This window comes from Mchenga conophoros, linkage group LG8 (assembly GCF_057382185.1).
Source record: "Mchenga conophoros isolate Kocher_MC1m ecotype Shallow Benthic linkage group LG8, M_conophoros_male_GT1.1, whole genome shotgun sequence".
NCBI classification, from domain to species: domain Eukaryota; kingdom Metazoa; phylum Chordata; class Actinopteri; order Cichliformes; family Cichlidae; genus Mchenga; species Mchenga conophoros.
Genome location: NC_140533.1, coordinates 20,797,048 through 20,817,966, shown reverse-complemented (window position 1 = coordinate 20,817,966; position 20,919 = coordinate 20,797,048). Strand labels below are relative to the sequence as shown.

Below are 20,919 nucleotides of genomic sequence, written 5' to 3'. Positions count from 1 at the left end.
TAGATGGCGTAGATTTGAGTGTCTCCTGCTATGAAATACTAAGGCCATACTAATCTAAATTAGTGTTTTATGTAATTTTTATGATGGGAGCATAAAGTATGCAATTAAGGAGGCAAAAAGACAACATAAAGGATGACAGCTGGTGACTAAGCCCTGTCATAATTTTCTCGCCTAAAACAGTGACTGGCTGCAAAGCATTAATTTGTTGTTTACATTCTTGTGTCTTTGCTATGCTTGCTTTGGTGCAGGAAATGCCTCAAATATCTTGTATCATGTTAACAGAATTCTAGTTATATATTAAGTAAAATCAACAGTTTTTACTTTATTTGCGAATTCTGGTGTTTTTTGGTAAAGATGCACTGATCGACCGGCCAGGGGTCGGGATCGGCCGATTTTCCGTGTGCTTGGCCCAGATTGCCTGGTGAGTCTCACATATGTCCAATTATGAGCTGGTCTGTTTCATGCATGTCGTTTTCATGCAGAAAATAGCTGCTCACACAGTTACGGCTATATGCTAACATATTGTTTGTGTGCTGTAGCCATGAAGCAACCTTATTGAGAGACTTAAACACCCTCACCCAATTGAACATGCCCAGTTTGAACATGATAGCAAAAGGAAAGTGGCTAAATCTGAAGTAGCCAAAGCTCGATATGAGCCTTGGTATAAGCAGTGAAAAGACCAATGCAGTTGCAAGGAAAATTGCGGAGATGGGTCAAAACAGGGTCAATGTCAATGCAAATAACTGTTGTACCTGCTTTTGTTTGTTAAGCTAAAATATGTCAGGTAAAGTCGGGTGTACAGCTAGTTTTATTTTCAATTATGTAAGTGAGAGTAGATCCTGCAACTTACTGCAGTGTGTGGGAAATTGTAAAGTTGAATCATTTCTTTTATCATGAAAACCATTAGAACTGAAGAAAAGTTGGGTTTTCTTTGTATATGCTGTCAGTTATAGTGCTTCGAACTGAAAAGAAAATTGCAGCGGATAGATCTCTATCCTTCAGTCCAGCTGCTACAGGTGTATAAGATCAAGCACCGAGCCATTCAGTCTGCCTTTAGGAACATTTGTGAAAAAATAGTTTTGAAGAGCTTACTGAATTTAAGTGTGGTACTATAAAAGGATGCCATCGTTGTAATAAGTAAATATAAATAAGTCAACTGTGAGTGGTATTATTGCAAAGTCGAAGCCTTTAGCAACCACAGCAACTCAGACGCAAAGTGTCAGACCACATAAAGTTACAGATTGGGGTCTGTAAGCGCTGAAGGGTGTGGTGCGTCAAAGTTGCCAACACGCTGCTGACTGAATAACTGCAAGGTTTGAAACCTTTTCTGGTGTTAACATCAGCACAAAAACTGTGCACGGGGAACTTCATAGCATATGTTCCCATTGGTGATGAATAGTTGTGTCCAGATAGCGTAACTTTAATTTGCTAGCAATAGCCAGAATAAGCTCATATTGGACCAACTCTGAATAAAAGTGTACTAAATTGATAAAAGATGCAACAGTGAATGCAAGATGAAGGTTTTGCTGTTTTCCCTGGTATTAATTTTTAATGTATGAGTAAGAGCACTTTATCTATGCAAATTGCATTTACAATCAAACATAGTTCTTATGACACTGTGAATGAATGATTTGGTATTGTCAGAAGATTTGAAGACTTGTTTTGTTTTCTTTGTTTCTTAGTTATTTTTTCTGTGACCTTATTCAGCTTCACATCTTATTACTAGATAATCTTGAAAGTACATGCAGCGTATCTGATGTTGAAATTGTCATCTGGCATTTCTTGTGTTTAGTTTCTTTAAAGCACTTAAAGCAGTGTAGGAGGGTTTCAGTTTGTTTTTTCTATGTAATGCCTCATCCTTATTTTTCTTGTTAAATAAAAAGACTTCAATTAAGGGTTTGAATAATAGTGCATTTCAGACTTAACAGACATAACAGCTACTATTTAAATGCAATAACAACTTTAAATAATAATAACTTTAAACCCTCCTAATGACTTTTCATGAGGTTTATTTCTTATAGCTCCTTCAGGGTTTTTACAGACAGTGCAGATACCTCAGTAGTACATTCTTATGAATATACTTCATAACGTTCTCATGAATCTTAGCTTAGGTCACCTTCTTCTTTTGGTTCTGCAACAGCCTAACCACAGAGATACCACCAAATGCAAAAAGCACGTGTTTGGTCTTTGCATCTGGCAGACAACTCGCTGCAGATATGTATGTAAATACTGCATCTGAGATAATAAGAAACACATCACAAGACAATAAACTAAAAATGGATCTGAGTAAATATTTTAGTAGAACTATTGAATATCTCTCATCGATATGGATGAAACCATGGCTGATGGCTGGATTAACTTCACGATGGATGCCTGGTGATTCTGTCTGTGGATGCCAGTCTTTGTAATTGTCGGTTGAGGTCTTACAATTCTCTTACAAATAGCATTGCTGTGGAGTTTCTGTGTCTTATTTACTTGACAAGCAAATAAAAGTACTTTACTGTCTGAAAGTACACAGTTTATCTTGTTTAATTAATAAATGCTGTTAAACCATGAATTTACTATATATATTGTTGTGAACATTCATGAATCTTCACACAGCATCTCCAGAGAACAAAAGTTCATTGCAAAAACAAGTTTTAATGGGGCTTGTGTTTACCAAGCTATGACCTCCATGCCCTGAATCCACATAAATGGGCTTCCTTTTTTCCTCCAATTATATTCTTTTTATGTGTACAAATAACAGAATCTGTTTGTTGATGTAGCTCAACCTGCTTCAGCGTGTTAGTGGACCTCTTTAGCTGGGATGATTGACGTCCATTATTTTTCAGCATACCTTGTCTGTTATAAACTTGCTGTGGGTGCGTCTGCATTAGATCTGGTTCATTTGAAGTTCACCGTGAGTCCATTTTCTTAGGTAAACAAAACAGCCTGACTGTCAGCTTCCAGCTGAGGACAGTTATCTGCTTATCTGTGACTGAAAATTTATTTCTTCTTCCTAGTGGGAAATTCCTCTTTGCATTCTGTCAAGGTAACAGTGTTTGTCATCTTTGAGCGAGAGGTGTACTCCGTGCTATCTGCTGTAAGGGAGTCGCTTCGGCGTTGGAAGCTGGTAAATGAATTTTGTCTGTTAATTTTATGGGGAAACAATTGCTAGGCAAAAAGACGAAAAAAAAACTTTAATGGTTTCAAATATCGCAGTAAAAGTTTGTAACTGTTGAGAAGCGTGTCTCCTCTCCAGAAATTGCCTGTATTGTTTATTGCTATGGTCAGAATTGCAAAGAGGAAACATTATGAGAGTTTTGATGAGGTTGTTAGTTTGTGTATACTAGCACGTGTATGCGCAGGAGTCCATCCGAGCATCTGTTGGCTGTTTTCTCTCTGCGTGTGCTGCTGAGTGGAGCCACCTTTTTTATATATGCAATTATTATGTAAACATGCCATTTTGGTCTCAGAGCCACTTTGTCTCACATTGGCTCTGACTGTGTTGCAGCTCAAGACTGAATTGAATGCCACTGAATGCCATGATTTCTTATACTTAAAATACTTAAAATAAAATCATACACACATTGTGAGCTGTTACGGTTATATTTGTTTTTTCTGATTCAGTGTGTGTTTGTGTGTTTTTTTTTCTTTGTTGTGTTGTGTTTGTTTTTTTGTCTGATTCTTAGCAGGATTATTAAAAAAGGTCCGGATGGATTTGCATGGAAAGTTTTCAGAGAGGTGTGGCATCGTCCAGCTTGGAAGAGATAAACAATTGGACCATTAAAAGATAGGGCAATGCTGAATATGTCATGTCATATCTTCAAATTTGTATTTTTATTAACCCGTTTTTCCCATGACAATACTCATGCATGACGTCTACGCAAAGGGCGTTTGGATACAGACACATTCAGTGACAGTTTATTTCTGCAAGCTGCAAAACTGTGACTTAAATGAATACTTAAAGCTAGTTACAGTGTCTGAAAGAGGTTTGTGTGCAGTTAGGGTCCCTTCCTGCCCTCCCTGCTCTCCAGGCCGCAGGCAGCACAGTGTCCTTTGGTCTTTATAGTGGGCCTCTGGGCTCTGGGCCACTAGCTCTGCCTTGTTCAGGTCCTTGTTCTGCTCTGCTGGTTGCATTGGCCCTGTTGTGAAATGTGATCAGTCAGCTCCATTAGGGCCTGGACTGGGTGCTTTTGGAAACCAAATGGCCCAATTCCTGGTTGTACCACCCAGGAGTTGATCTCAGGGATTGGTCGGAGCGAGTAGTGTCTGTTGCTTCGTAGTAAGTCTGCTGGGAATGCAGCCACACTGCCTTGTTGTTGTGGTATCGCGGGCTTGTTTACCACGTTCTGCCTTTGTTTGGACTCTTTTACATGTTAGGTAACAGTGGATTATGTATTTTCTTGTGGACACACAGTATGCCCAGATATGTTTCAGGTTAGTTTAATAACTTTTCTTATTAGTTATTTTAGGGCTGCTGTTGAAGTCAGTCGTAAGTACCCTGAACTCCCACCAGTATTTTTAAAGCCACCTTTCAAGTTTACAAAAGGTGAGTGTTAGACCCTTATTAGATATTTATAAGCTATATATTTGTTAAAAAATCATTTTAACCCATCACATCGTCTTTGTTGTTTCCATCTGTGTCAAAGATAGAGCAGCTTTGTTGACTTTTTGCCATTTGTTGTGCTGATTTGTGACTGTCTGACATGCTCAAGCTGAGTGACCCATTCCACTTTAACCTTCTTGTTCATGTTTTTCCAGCTGTGAAGTGAATGTCCCCGCCTTTTTTTATGTTCCTTGAAAACTTGAACATCAAATTTGTGGCTTTTGCTGAAAATATGAACAAATACAAACTCTAAATTTGGCATCCTGTTTATTAGACTGACATCCTCTAATGTGTGTTAGTAGTTCATTTGAGGAGGGTCACAAATGCACAGAAAAATCTGATACTTTACACGAGTCCTGACTTGGAGCGACCTGTTAGGTGGATACATGGGAAGTCTGACAAGCACGCTTTCACTGCAGCGCAACTTTTCTAAACCAGTCTGCTTTGCATAACATCAACTTGGCTGCCTGTCATTATTGCTTTGTAATTAACCTGCAGAGGCTCAAAACGGGCGCCCTCTGAATGGCTTAATTAACCTGTGCCTAAGAGGCGGCTATTGTCCTCTTTGCTTCCATGACCTGCACTAAGCAGCCTCAGTACCTCGTATTCTTTCTGCTCTCATGTAGAGCTATAATGGCTGAGAAAAAAGCGTGCCTGCATTTGTACTGAGATGATATAAAATCGTGCATGGATAACATTCGGGTCTTAGCTTTTAATTGGCGCCATCAAACACTCGATTTTTGGAGTCAATATTGATTTTAACAATAAAGCACAAATTAATATGAATATGCCAATTTACTTTATATACTTAGAAATGCTAAGGAGACTTTTAATTAGGTTTAATGCTAACAAACTATTTGGCATCTTATCATAAAGATAAAACAAACGCTGCATGCTACTGTCTGCTCAGCTGTGATACTACTCTGTCTGCAAGACCTCTACTGGGCCACTGTTAATACTGCAGTAGTTTTGAAATTAAAGCATGCATCTGAGTTACAGTATGTTCGGTTTTTTATTGGGTCATTTCAGATGACAGATACAAATAATCTCCAATATACAAATCATCCTCCTTATGTATGGAGAAGGTCAGGAGAGAGAGATAGAATAGGGAGTGTCTACAGCCATAAAAACTGATGGAACACAGAAACGTACTGTCAAATTTTGGTCCATCTTCAATGTGTCTGACTGGCAACAGCTTAATTTTTCAGCATGACAATGAACTCAGACTCACTGCCTTTGTAGTAAAAGCATAATGGATAGACTTTCAAGCCCTCTAGAATTATACAAACTCTATTTCTGCCATATACGCTGTATTTCCATCTATGTTTGCACATGTTTCTATAAATTGCTGCTCCTATTTTTTCCAATAAAATATCTAAAAAAAAGAAAGGTGAGTCAAAACTTTTGCACGGTACTGTTTGTGGATGCTATGATAGGCTGATTTTCACCAGTGTTATCACTGAAAGTATTTACTATTCTGGCTTTTAATTACCAGGCAGGGGATTGGTCAAATGGCAGGAAAATAATTATCACTAGTTTGGCTGGTTGTTTGTTGTTTATGCTAACTGGCATTAAGGCAGTCTGTAAAGCTATTAGCGAGTTTACTGACTTTTTCAAGGCTGCTTCAGGGTTTTCAGTTTAGTCAGAGGATATATGATGGATATAAGCTGTTTTGTTCACAGTTTATTGTTGACAAAGGCAGATACATTAAAAAATGTTTTTAAAAAAAAGCTAATATTTGTATGTTAATACCAAATGCATTCTCATTTAAGCCCAAGAACAAGTACAAATTGCTTACTTTAATGTAAATAAAGACTGCTCAAGTGTGATTGGTCAGTACAACCCACACAGCAAGCATGCTGCAAATGGAAACCAGAAAGCCTCCGCTATTATAAATCGTCTCCCTTGTCTAAAGATTTGCATAATCATATGCAGATATCTGTTTATAGATATTAGCATTTAGCAAGCAAATGTGCCTAACACTTTGTTACTCTGCAAAAAGGGAAGATTTTCTGCTTCTTTTTAAATAATATGCATATTAATGTGCACTAGTGAAGCTTAAATAATAGTTTTCTTTTGTTGTCTACTTCTTATTGAATAATTAATGAGAGATTTGTTGATAATAAAAGCAGGCTAGTTGGTTTCATCCCTGGGCTCCCGCTTAGCTGAGGAAGCAAAAGTTGGGATAGCTTTGTCAGATAAGAGCATATAATTTCATGGCATCACCCTGTGGCATGGCACACCTTTTCTCATCCCACCTAAATTGAGTTGTCTCCTTGTTTAGTCAGCTTGATTTTTCTCAACATCAGCATGGAGCCCTGAAAACCCTTGGGATTTGAAATCTGTAGATGTGCGTTTGTATAAGGGAAAAAGAAAAAGGAAGAGGTAGACTGCAAGGCTTGTCTCTAGTCAGTTGGAGCAGTCTGTATGTGTGTCATCTCACGAGTGGAACACCAGCTTGGCCCACTTCTGCCTGACCGACTATACTCTATGGCTCATCTGGGCTCTTCTCTCCTGTCTCTTTTGTTTAATTTGCTCTCTCTTCTACACTCCGTCCGTCTCTTCCCTGCGTGGGGTCCACTTCTCATGTCTCTTCTCGATATTCAGAACAGACCAACCAAGGCTCGCAGAAGATGTAGAACGTCCCAGGTGAATCGGACAGAAAGTATTAGCTCACAGTCAGCGTGTACAACGAAATCAGACTGGACCACCCAGTGCAGATTCACACACATACAGTTCCACACCAGTGCATGCATACATACACATCTAGGTCAGACAGTGAAAGGGGAAGAAAGGGGGGAACCTTTAGCTTACATCATGCCAGCTCTGTTTTCACAGACAGCAGGGGCTCTGAGGCTGTGTGAGATGATATGGCCTCCCCGTCATCTATAACTAAAGCTCAGACACAAGTGGTACGTTAAGCCAGAGAAGCTGTAAATGATTCAACCTTTGTATTTGGCTCCATTTTATCTCACTACCAAGGATGGAGATTACATCAACAAGTAGAGTGAATACTTGACAGAATACCTGCTGTCAAATGTCAAGTAGGCCATTAGGCTGCTAAACGCTACACTAGGTTCAACATCTCTAATTGTGCACCTCTGTTTGGTCATATAATGTAACTCACATATTTAAAGCTGTATTCTTTACGGAAAATGACGATAAAACCAAAATAAAGTACTAACAGATATTTTCATTTGCCACGTTTCATTCTAAAAATTACAGTAAGTTAAATAAATGTGGCGAATGAATGTCAATGATTATGTATTCAGAGATTTCAATGCTGGTATTATTAATATTTGACATGTCAAAAACATGTGAAGGTTATTACAATGACAGCTCAGCAGGATACGATGTGTTCATTTTGAGCAGGTGCTAGAAGGGTTTGTGTTGATGTCTCAGTAAAGTAGAACACTTGTCAATCATTTATTGTACAGCAGAGCTGAGAATGAACCAGGTCCCAATAAAATGCACTTCAACTTTGAAAGGATGTTGAGCAAAGCAGCATTTTTTTTTCTTTCGCTTTTGGTTTTGGCAGACTATATATTATCAGTCTCTTGCTGTCTACATTTTATCTCTTAGATCACAAAATTATATAAATGGTCTCCAATTAGGTGTAATTTAAATGCTTAATCTTAAGCTTTCTTGTAGATTTGACTTATATTATGAATTAAATCAATTTTATACAGATATTTACAGATCGTTTGTATCAGGGGTTACGTTTGGATTTCATTCCAGTTTCAGCTGTTTTGTGGTGAGGGTATCTATTTGACATCATAGCCAAGATGCAGATTCTTGGCTTTCTGTTATGAAAATTTGTAATATTTATCACGTTGGCACTCTGGATTGAAAGGCCAAAAAAAGCTTCTTTTTTTCATGCAGTCTTTATGTTCTGGCTCTTTCCCAGTTCGTTAGATACAAGCTTCAAAATAACTGCATCACCAAGACAGACAGGCTGAGCAAATCATCTCCAACCTGTGGTTTACTGTTTATACGTGAGAGTTGAGATGCCCTTCTCTTTTAACAAAATGTCAAAATATTCCCCTATTTACTAAATGACGGAAAATGTGAACATTTTTTATACTTGGAATTTTTTTTATTTTAATATCGTGGCTAAAGCTCTTCTATAAAACATGATAAAATTTAAAGCCTTGAGACCGAATTAGGAGTCAGCTAATACACATCAGCGGGTAACTAGGAGAGTGCCAGAATGATGGATACTACAGACACGTCATCATCCTTTGTGTGCGTGTATGTTTGCACACTCATTGCCTCCATCTAAGACCTTCTCGCCGCCCATGGCCAAAAATGTCACTCCAGGCTGCTGTGGGTTCATTATGCCATTATCTACCTCAGGCCACAGTCCATTTGCCGGGCAGAGAGTGATGAAGCTTTTTCACGGGGTCACCCCTCCTGCTGGAGGCCGGTCAGCTGAGGTGTGTGTGCGTGCATGTGATGAGAAAGACCAAAAGACAGATTGTTCACCTGTATTTGACACTAATCATGATTTAGCACAGGATGAGGAATGTGTTTTGTATTGTAACCACTCCATACATATGATTTGCTCTGATTCACATTGTCTGTAGCTGATAATATCTATCACTGACAATGTACAGCTCAAGATGATGGATTCATTATTGGCTTTGCTGCAAAGCAGTAAAAGCAGTAAGTACACTTTGTAAATGCAGCACAGCAAACAACCTAAATCAAATCTAATGGTGTATCTGTCTGTCATTTGGAGTTACGCACACTCAGTCCCAGCTAGGTAATTTTCAGACACTGCTTCATATCTCAGCGTGGGAAGGGTTAATCCATCAGAAGCGAGTGTTCTTGTGTAGCTGAACCATATTCCCTAGGCCTTTCACCCATCCGTTGCCTGAAGAGAACGGCCAGCTTATTTTCTCTGCATATTAAAAACTGCCTGGAGAGGTGGCAGGCAGGGCCTCAGGAGGATGCAGATAGCAGGGGAAAAATGAGTGGTAAGACAGAAACTGCATGGGCGAGAAGGGGTGGGGTCTTTTTTTTCCTTTCTTTTTTTTTTTTAAAATCAAATAAATGATTAACTAAATACATCTCCCATTCCTGTCCAGGTCCAAAAAAAAAGGACCAGCTTTGATCTGCGTGGCCCTTTGAAATGATCTAAGGAATGAGGGAGAGGGATACGAGGGAGGGGCAGGGGTAAGTAGGTGAGACAGGGACAGGAAATGCCACGCCTCTCTGGGTTTAGAGGGGAGATATCACAGGTATACTTGCACAGAGTGCAGCAAAAGCAGAGCTGTAGAGAAGGGGGAAGTCTGCAGTGGTAAGCTTTTGGATAGTAACTGAGGTTGTGGGAGTTGTTCGGCAGCTACTGTGTAAAGTGAGCACAGCTTTAAAATGCCTTAGGATAGATTAGCCTCCCAGGATCCCCAGAGATCAATGGGGCAGCGTATGCCTCTTCCCCATTCAATAGTAAATTTGGCTTCACTTTCTCATCACAGGAGGCTGAAGTACTTCTAGATGTAAGTCTCATATCTGCCATGCTTGGCGGCCCCTGTAAAGAGCACGATGCCGACTTAGGCGGAAAGGTGCACCCTGACGTACTCCTGTAAATGTTTAAAGTACTTCTCTTCCCCTGCAGCTATTCAGCTTTCTTAACTTTCACAGCTGCGCTCTGTGACTAGTTGCATGGGCATTAAATCATCTGGTAGGTCTACTTAGTCTGTTTTGTTAGTTTTAAACCTCTCTTTAAATCACTTCAGACAGCAGGGTGCAGATTACATTCATTATCAGCAAGAATATTGCTATAAACAATGGCACAATAGTGTGTTTGTTTTATGCCATTGAGTGTACAGAAGAAGGGTAACTTTGTGTTGTGCTGCGGCAATTAAAAAAAAAGCTTTTGTTAATGCAGAATGTGTTGTAGCATTAAAGCCATCTGGAATTCCCAACTGCAGTGGTGGAGAGAGCAAGTGATGACTTGTACTTGTCTCTGTGGCTGTGGACTGACTGTGCTGGAACGTAAGCTGTATAGCTATACCTCCATCCGTTTTCCTCAGCTTATCTAATTCAGGGTTTTAGGGGGTAAGAGCCTGTCACACCTATTACAGGGCAAGAAGTGGGGTAGACCACAGACAGAACACCAGTCTAACGCAGGGGTAACACACAGAAACAGGCACTGACTCAAACTCACATTCACACCTAAGGCCATCTTGGAATCTAACATGTATGTCTTTGGACTGTGTGAGGAAGCAGGAGTAACTGGAGAGAACCCAGGAATTCCTCCAGAGGGAAAACATCCAAACTCCACAGAGAAAGGACCCAGCCGGCTGGCAGATTTAAATCTTGTACCCTCTTGCTGTGAGGCGGTATTGATAACCACTGCACCACCATGCAATATATCGTTTTTTCCGAAATTTGAGAAATGTAGTCTCCTATGTTAAAATGCCCAACTAAAGCCAAAGAAACATCAGCTAACTTATATCAAATGCTTTCTTTAAGCATTTAATGCAACTACTTAGATATCTGTGTCTGTTAATTGCATCCATATAGTTATAGGATGTGCCTTGCTAACTGCTAATCAAGCTAGCTAGCATTACCTGAAAACATATCACTCCTATCGCTCTTTCAAACATGGTGACTTTCGATAAAAACAGGGAAAAAAGGTAGTCAAGGCTGACATCGGTCCATAAATAATAGGATGACATCACGGTAGTACTGGCCATTTTTATAAACAGTGTATATGCTGAAGCTGCACTTTATGCTAACTGCTAGTCTTGTAGCAGCTCTTTAGCTTATCTTCAAAAACATTTAGAATTCCAAAAGTTTGTAGTTGCTGTCTTTTTCACTCGTTCCTCCCTATGTTTGCTTCCTTATGTAACAACAAAATCGTGGGAGGAGTGGGTGGAGGCCTACATTTTTTTACATTTCCATATAACTCTACCACTTTATATAGCTTAGCACTCAGTAACTCTTAGAATCATCCAAATGTGATGGATATAATTTAAGTACCTCTCGTAAGTACGTCTTAGCTGCCTATTCTGTTTCATTATGGGTACTAAAGATGCATCAGCTGCAGTTTTTCTATGATTACAAGGAGTATATTTCCTTTTTTGCTAAGGAAATGCCTGAATAAGGTACATGTGTATATCAGCGTGTGTGCTACACAAAGAATGTTTTGTGATAATTTCACATTATTATGCAGAAATGTTTAACACACTTCACATTTATCTAATTATAAACGTGCAAAATAGCCAGGAGCCACGCTGAGTGAAACACAGGTGTTGAAAACAGAACAGCCACCATGTTTAAACAAGGATTGACGTTGATTACCTCATCTAGAGATGTTTATTATTGAGCCAGCCTAGCATTTCACTGAAAGGCTACTGCTTTGTATCAGTGACTCTGTCTGTCCTTGTTGTTTTTTCAAAGCCAGGAAACTTGGGTATTTTCCTGAAGTCACCTGATGCTTTTAATTTCGCAGTGCGTCGGTTATTCTGTTGGAGTTCTTTCTTAGCGCTTTTGTTCCCACGAGACCGCTGGATCCTCACTTTCATTAAAGTTGTTTGGAGAGTCTCTCAGCTTCGGTGCCTCGTAAAACAAACTATGATGAAAACAACTAAAAAAAGCCCCACACAAGCCAACGCTACCCCTCTGTTTTATTAGTACATGCACACAGAAGCAGGCACACAGAAGCAGACACACATACACAACAAAATACTGTTTGTTGAGGTTCTAATGAGTCCCAGTAGCAGTGGTTTGATTTTTTTTTTCCCTCTCTTCCTAATTTGACATGCTTCAATTGGGCTGGGTCCCTCTCGCTCCGCAGACCTCAAATCCTCCATGCAGAGGCCTAATGAATCTTCTCCATGTACACAAACAAAGGACAAACAAAACAAGCAGGAAACGCTCACTTCCTTAAGCTTGTAATTGTCCTAAACATGTCAGTCAATCACAGCAGCTTGCTCGAGTCTACTTTCTATGCAGACAAAAGGGTTATTAGTCACCCATGTGAACACACAAATCTTCTGATTTCCGAGAGGTATGCTCGTGTCTTGGGTTACAACTGGCGGAGTTTTCTTTCATTTCTCTTCAGCCGAGTTGGAGCATTCAGCATTGTACTTTCTGCTTAGGAAGGTGACACGAAGAACAATGAGTCGAGCCTCACCGGTCTCTTAGGGCTCTCCGTGTTGAGGTTCAGCAGTAATTGAATCGGGGCTTTTGCTGCCCACAGAAGACAGTGTGAGTGAATTGTCTCAGATAGTTTATAGGGTAATAAACTCCCTCCACACCAACACCTGCCAGCTGCGCTCAGCTTTGACCAGTTCTATTTAATACCTCTTGCTGTGCACCTGCAGCCCACCCATAACGGTCAACTCGGATCGCACCAATCGACACAGCCAGTAGGCGGTTGTCTCTTTTTGGATATTCCTGAAAGTTATGATTAGGGCAATTAAAATCTTGACTCAATTAGCCCTGCGCTGTTGACCTTGTTTGCAGGTTAGGATGCTGTACAGTATCTCTGGCCAAATGCAATTACTGCAATCTTTTTTATCTTATCTGATCCCCTCATTATCTTACCTCTTATAAATAGTGACATTTTTTTCTTTTTTTTTCCTGGACTTCCCTTGACATCTGCTCACAGCTAAATCAAATCCCTCTCTGTTAAGAGGAGCAGCTGAGTGGGTGAAGAGTAGGTGGGCAAATGGATGCAGCGCTGATGGCATCTAGAATTGTATTTGTCACAAAGGAGTCTTTCATACATTACACTCCGTGTTTACTTAAGCCAGTTTGAATTTTTGGTCAGTCTGCAGTGTTCAGATGTAAAAAACTAAATAAATGTTGCAGTGAATAATGCTAATTACATCCCTGACAAAACTGCACCTTTAAAATGCTATTACTGGGTGAGCATGAATCTTCTCTCTGCTTTTGCGGCCAGCTTTCGGTATTATTAAGGAATTGTGCATTAACAGGAGTCAGCAGTTTCCAGTGCTGCAATCTCATTACATTTACAAGGAAGGGATGAAGAGCAACAAAAAAAAATTAATTGGAGGCTTGCGATAGTTAGGACAGGAGCCTGGGCAAGGGCAGAATAAATCAGAGATCCATTTGACAGCTTTATGGCACTGGAGAGGGAGAAGTGGTTGACTTTAATGGGTGGAGATAGAAATGTTGAGTTACTTTATTTTTTCCTCTTTCTCCCTATGACACGCACTCCCCTCCCCCCCTCATCAGCTTAGGCACACAGCCCCTCACCCCTGAACTATTTGGCCTGGCTTGATATATTGAGTTAATTCAACCCGCTCTGTGCAATAATTCATGCGTTTCATGCATTCACTGCGATGCAGATGCAGTGTGGGGTGGATTTGTTCATTTTCTCTGTAGAGATTGCGAGCCTCTTTCCTCACTCACACACACACACACACACACACACACACACTTCTGTTCTGCCTGTCACCTACTCTACAAACTGTCCCCACCCCCAGCTCCTCTCCTCAGCTCTTTGGAAGTTAATTTAGGTGAAAGAGTGTCCGTCTTCAGCAAGTAATTCTTGCAGTTTCAACAGTTTGTGTCCCTTTTCAGCAAGGAAAAAAAACCACTAAGCTTGGTCGATGCCAGCACAACAGCCCAGTACGCTCAAACGCTCCATCTTTCTCCCTACCTCCATTCTAAAGTCTCCTGGTCCTCGCCCTGCGGTCACATCCTGCCATCACCCCCCATCACCAAGTTCACTAAGGTCATCCCCACAAGGGGCCAACCCCTCCCCAACCTCCCTGCTGACTTAAGCCTTGTGCTTTTATAATTCGGGGGGAAATGCTGGCTACTAAAGCAACCGGTGAAGTGGCTTCTGCAGGGCAATGGGGCCCTGCTCTGTGTGCACTTATTTATTCTGGGCAGACCTCTGTGTGTGGTGTGTGGGGGTGGCATGTGTTAGTGCTCTAGGATTGTTGTATGCTTTTGTGAGCAGATGGATAAGGTCACACCTCAGAAGGCATTGTTTGCATATTATACCACATAGTGTATACAGAAGTACCTGAAATGTAGAGCTGCAGTTAACATGTGAAATACGTTGAGCACAAGGTTGCAGAATAATGTAATGTGTTTAACTTGCATGTTTTGTCAGAGAAGATGTTCTCTGTGTTGGTAGGAAGTGAAAAGAAAATGACGAAAAGCAGCAAATGTTCACATTTGGGAAGCTGGAACCAATGAATGTTTGGTATGTGTGCTTGATAAATGACTGGAACAATTAAGTGAATAGCTGAACCCTGCTAAAATCATTTGATTATGAGCGTGTATGAAGAAAAACAACTGTAGTTAACAAACTACACTAACAGGCATTTTGCTCTGACATTTCAATTAAGTCATCTGAAATTACAAGTGCAGCTCAAGCAGAAAGGTCTAATTAATCTCAATCTGGTACAAAAACCCAAAACAAATGTTTTGCACATTTGTAACTCTGTGTTCAAAGGCATGCCATCACTTTGCAAGCTCTGCTTTGTTTTCCTTCAGGTTTGAGCAGTGGCAGCGTTGGGTTTCTGCAGTGTTTCAGAGGCCTTGGCTAAGACCAGCCAGCCAAAGATAAACACTGAAAAGCATTTCCCCCCAGGCCTTGAACACAACTCAATATAAAGTCGAAGCCGTCACCTTCACTTTTACATGGAAACTCTCGAGCTGGAGTTAGCAGAAAGAGAAAAAAAACCTACTTCTTTACGTGGTCTGGCAGAGTTGCAGAGCACATTGTTTTCATTTATTTTATTTCAGTTGGCAAGGTAGGGGTGAGTTAAGTTTTTTTTTCTGTTTTACTTTAGCAGTGGGAGGGAAAAAGGAGGTCACATTTGTTGGCAGTGCTGTGGGAGTGCACTGATACGAGTGCGAGGGCTTTGTGTCAGGAGACATTTTGTGGCAGACAGGAGAGAAACCTAGCGCAGTGACAAGGGCTTTTCTGCACTTTAAAAGGCGTGACGACCCCCGTGACCCAGTGAGTTGAAATGGAGGCCACTGTCAACTCTCATGCCTGATTAAGAAAAAAAAAATCTCTGGCAGCAATGGTTTCCTTATAAAAAAAAATACCAACAAAAAACCCAAACATCTGTGGGATGGCGATTTAGATTTTAAACAGTGTAAAAATTGTTTTTGTGTATGTTTTCATGAGGTCTGTGTCACTGCTGCTCAGACAGCACAACTGACCTAAATGATGAGGTGGTCAGTGTGACTTTAGTGTAAATACAATGCCATGATTCGTGTCCTCGTCCGTTGTGTTAGGGACTGTGTACTCTCAGGAGATCTCATTGACTTTTTCCTGCACTAATACAGAGATATGCACATCTTTATGTACCCTTTTCATCCTACACTTGATGCGTTTAAAATGCGGAACACTAATACTAAATTTGTAGATAAAGCTTATGACATTATATTGATAATAATGGTTTACTGGCCGCCTTTGATGTGTTGATGGTTGATAAATTATGCTTTGATTGGTCTTTCAAAGGCGACTCTTAACTGTAACAGATGGCAGCTTGCAGTGTAAAGTTTGCCAAACTTCTCTTCAGTTTATGTTAGTGCCTAGAAAATTAGTCAAGTAGCTGAAGCATCTATGAATAAGCCTTTATTTGTCACTTGTAGTTGTCCGCAGCGAAATAATTGTGAGTGGTTTAGAGAGTGGTGTACAACATTTTAATATATTATAGAAACTAGTAGACTGAAAAGTTCCTTGAAAGGATTCCTCTGGTTATATAAATACATTCATATTTTTTATACATGTGTTTAAATATATTGTGTAATAGCAGCATGTAGAGCCCCTGCCCTGGCATTGTAGTAGTGTTCATTGCCCCAACTTTAGTCTTGTGGCTGCTTATTCTTTAGCATTTACCCCTAGATTTAAACTTATATTTATTTATTGGGTTGAATAAATTGAAGCTTGTGCAAGTGCTTTGGATCTCCTTCACAAAGACTGGACGTACTAGTTCTTTTCTACAAGGTTGACTTGAAGCATTTACCACTTTGATTAAGCTCTCTCTCTAGCTGTTTCAGCTGAGTGGCTGGCCTGCTTTTCCATCAAGCACTTGCTTGTTATCTGTCTTTGTTATTTCTCTTTATTTTAGAGGTGGTTTTATGGATTGAGGTTAAGGTTTGGTGTTTGGTTATGGAATATATGATTTAAGTTTCTCACATGTCAGCTTCAGAGAAATGCAGGAACAGCAGAAACGCGACAACACCGTAGAGATTGCATTTGTTCGTGAGAGCTCCTACAATGCAGCCACATGTTTGATGATTCCTAAAAGCAGTCACACAAAGTAAAAAAAAACAAATCCCACACTATCTATTAAATGCATTTTAACTGATTTCTCGCACTTTAGTATTGAGGAGATGCAGAGACATGCTCCATCTTTGGAAAGAGTGGATGCTTCTGCACTCTAATCAATTCAGGTAGGGCAGCTTTATCTGTGGAGCTGCCACCAGAGCCACGCTGTACAATAACTCAAGGCGGGCATTTGAGAAGTGTGTGAGTTTGATCCTGTGCCAGGGTGATGAATAGCTGTTTTTTCTCTTTTGTTGCCCATCAGCACTTTTATTCTGCAGTTAATCCGCCAGGCCATGCGTACCTCCCCGCTGTAATTTTTCACCTTGCTGCGTGAGATTGTGTTTGTGCATTTGTGTGTGTTTCCCTATCCTGCTGTCAGTGGTTGGACTCATGCTCCCACACAAACACAACACCTGCATGTGCTCCGCCCTGCTGGGATTGGAGGTTGATTTAAAAGTGTGTGTGTGTGTGTGTGTGTGTGTGTGTGTGTGTGTGTGTGTGTGTGTGTGTGTGTGTGTGTGTGTGTGTGTGTGTGTGTGAAAAGTTAGTGGGGAGTGAGAGCCATATATAACATGTCAGCATGCACTAGTTGGGGGGAAACGCCTGTTACTGAGATGGGTCGGGTCTTAAAAGGATTGTAATCTTGTTACAGATAATGCAGCTTATCCACCTGTTTTACTACATCAGTGGATACTGGACTTTCTGCTCAGGCTCACCTCCCACTGAGACCATGTCCGCACTAAAATAATTACAGCTAACAACCCATTTTTTCCATTTATCGTGCCCTTCTGCATGCACCAATCTTTCTTCTCATTCAGACATGGATATTTTACCAAACATTCTGCAGATTGGATACATTGAAAAACTTTTTTTTCCATCTGGCTCCAGCTTGGCTGCTTGAGACAATCTCCTGCTGTTATTCCCAACACGAACGTCTCCAGTGGGTCCATGGAAAGCTCAGAAGCTTGAATTTCACATGAGAATTTAGGAAGTCCTGTAGTCTGTGGTCACCTGTGTTTTTGAAAGTCAACACACATGGTGTTCCTATTGTCACATGTTTGAGCTATTGTGATTGGTAATATTTAAACATTCCTGTGACTCCATCTGACTGCAGAGCTCCCTTTCAAGGTTGTCTCTTTGTGCACTTCTGGACCACTTCCAGCATAGCTGTTATTTTTAAATCTCTCTGTTCTTACCACTTGCATATGTGAATCTGTGGATTTATCTCTGACCTTGCACAGAGAGACAACATTAACTTTCATGCCAGCCAACCAGACAGCACTGTTCAGTGTCCCAGCCCTAAAGAGGCACGAACAGGAGATCAGGGTCGTGCATCATGAATGTGTCTGTCAACACAGACTTCTGCTGTAACATCGGCAGCCTCTAAGGGAAAATTGCACACCTGTTAACAACACAACATTAAGTCACAACTTGCCTGCCAAATTTGGCTTCTTGGACCTTCTTCCTTAAACGAAATTCAATGTCAGCATTTGACATAATGGAGGAGATCCAGTATGTGTTGGAGATGCACAAATGTGGTGGTCAGAACTGTACTTTAAAGGAATGTCTGAAAAATGGCAGCCATCGTTAACGAGGAATGGTGGCAGGGGGTTATTCATAATACTAACAAAGTCTTATCTTTTGCTTGCCTTCCACTCATTCAGTTTACAGTTTACATAAGGTTCATTATTCTCCATCAAGACTTTGATATTTACGCAGATATAGAAGTTTGTCTTTTTCCTGTCCACAACTGCATAACATTTGAACTGGTTATTTTAATGCATCTTTAATCCTTGACACTCCATTCCTCTGATTGGTTGATTACCATGTTTGGGACCCTTAGTCCGCCTTTTACACAGGAAGAGTTTTTTGGCTTCACTGGCCAGATGTTGCCTTCTTCTAGAATGAAAGTCTTCTAATCCTACTTCTGTAGCTCACTGGATTAAGGACACTGTTTTTTTCTTAAACACAAAAAATGAAATACACATTAGGGGCATGTATTGACAAATTTTGTGCAGAAATGGCAATCTTTATTTCTTATTTGAGAGTCCTTCTGGACTGAGTGCTGCTATGAAGATTTGTGTATGTGGTTGAGCCGGGGTGAGAAAGGTGTTTGTGTATAGAAAAAAAAGAATGATAAAATTGATCAAATGATGTCAGCAGTTTTGAAATGCCCAAGAAATAATTTTAAATGGGGGATCAACCACTCAAAAGTGCTATGGTTTTTTAATGAGCTGACTAAAACTTGCTATGACCACAGCTCAAAACGGGCATCTGTAAGCAGTAGCTGTGGTGTGAGATCAGCTATGTTAAAATGATCTGATGACATAAAGCCTGTTGGAAATTTTCAATGGTAAAGTGTGGCTACTGAAGAACAGATGATCCCCACCTGATAGTTTCAAGATTACACCGAAACTGTGGTGGAGCTTTCAGTTAGATGAAGCTGGACCCCACAGACTTCACATTTCTTCAAGACAGGAAAAGCGGATTTTCCTGTCCTCACTGAAGAAAATCGTAAATCTGATGTTTGATTGATGCAATGCAGCAGAGCAGGGACAGCTTTTACGAACCCTTAATAAACTTACAATTTTATTCTCGATGAGCTCTCGCTACAGAAGATGGGAATATATGTAAATGAGAACAATGAGATGAGGAGAGCAGAATTTCTTTACTAGATGATGGCTGGGATTTGTGTATTTACTAAAAAAAAGAACAAATGTAGATGTTACCTTGTTTGCATGCGTTATGTGGACAAAAAACCCACTATTACACACGCTAAACAGCATTTTCAGATTTAGCTGGCTCAGTGTAAATGCAGTCTGAGTTGCCGTCTTCATCCCCACTCCACCCCCCAAAAAACATCTTGGTCACTTACATTAGATCTCTTGCAGTAGACGGGTTATAAGCATACTGCACATAAAAATGGTTAATGAGGTGTAAGTGGAATGACCTGAAATTCTGTACAGAGCTTTACACCCCAACAGAAAACCTCACCACCTCTCATTTCTCTAGCTTTTCAGACTAGCTCTGATTAGGGAGTTCAGAATCCTTGTGGTCATATATTAATACAAGCCTGAGCACTTTGAGGCCCTCCTCAGCCTTGCGCTTGCCGCATCGCTTCATGGCGTTGCGGCTAGCCTGCCTCCAGAGAGCTGTTCTACATACGGCGGACAAGGAGCACAGCTTCACGCAAAAGCCTGCTGAGACTCTACACCATTTATCTCTCAGCTGCAAGGTTGGGCCAGTACTAATTGACTGAGCCGTGTGTGTCTGTATGTGTGTCTGTCAGTCTTGGTCCCTTGAAGCATGGCATATTAGTAGAGCTTGAAATGATAGGATGTGGTGGTAAAGAGAGAGGTAGGCCAACCTTGTGTTGCAAGCCCTTCCAAGGGGGCTCGGATGAAAAGCTCTCCTGTTAGTCAATTATTGGCTGTGGTTCTCCAAAATGTAGCCAGTAAAACTGCTGTGGGAGCAGACAAACCACACTGCTGATGCTGCATTTAAAGGAAAATATCCGTTAATTACAATGCATGAGTTTTTTTGTAGTTATGAGCATCACTGATGTTAGTTATATAACGTATAACATCAGTCAGATGATATAATAAATGGCAAGCAAACCCACTTAATCAGTGGGTGAAAACTGTGTGCGCCAAATACATCAGATGGCAGGTGAACTAGGGAGTCAGTATTTATACAGTGGTGGATGTTTGCAGTGCACAGGGTTTGTAGTAATGTTACAGTTAGCGTGAATGACTGAGTTGATTTAAAACATGAATTTCCTGGCCACACATATCACGTTACCACGTTTCAGCAATTAGGTTTTCCTTTTTCTTTGAACACATTACCAAACAAATTGATTGTCAAAACTACAAAACGTTCGACAATCTGGAATCATCCGTAAATGTTCATGGCAGTGTGAATCTCATGTCTGCTGCAGCACACCCTTCACTCTCTTTCTCTGTGTTCCTCTCACCACTCTGCTCTGGACTTTATCAACATGTTGTTTGACTTGGCTTCCACCCAATGTAAGCCCAAGAACAGCACGGAGTTG

General features: G+C 40.5%; 1 protein-coding gene across 3 annotated transcripts in view; it reads left to right on the top strand.

The window, feature by feature from the left end:
* The window catches only part of LOC146568676 (C-terminal-binding protein 2), a 97,937-nt gene that overhangs the window by 11,596 nt on the left and 65,422 nt on the right, over positions 1-20,919 (top strand). The gene's annotated exons all lie outside the window — the stretch shown is intronic.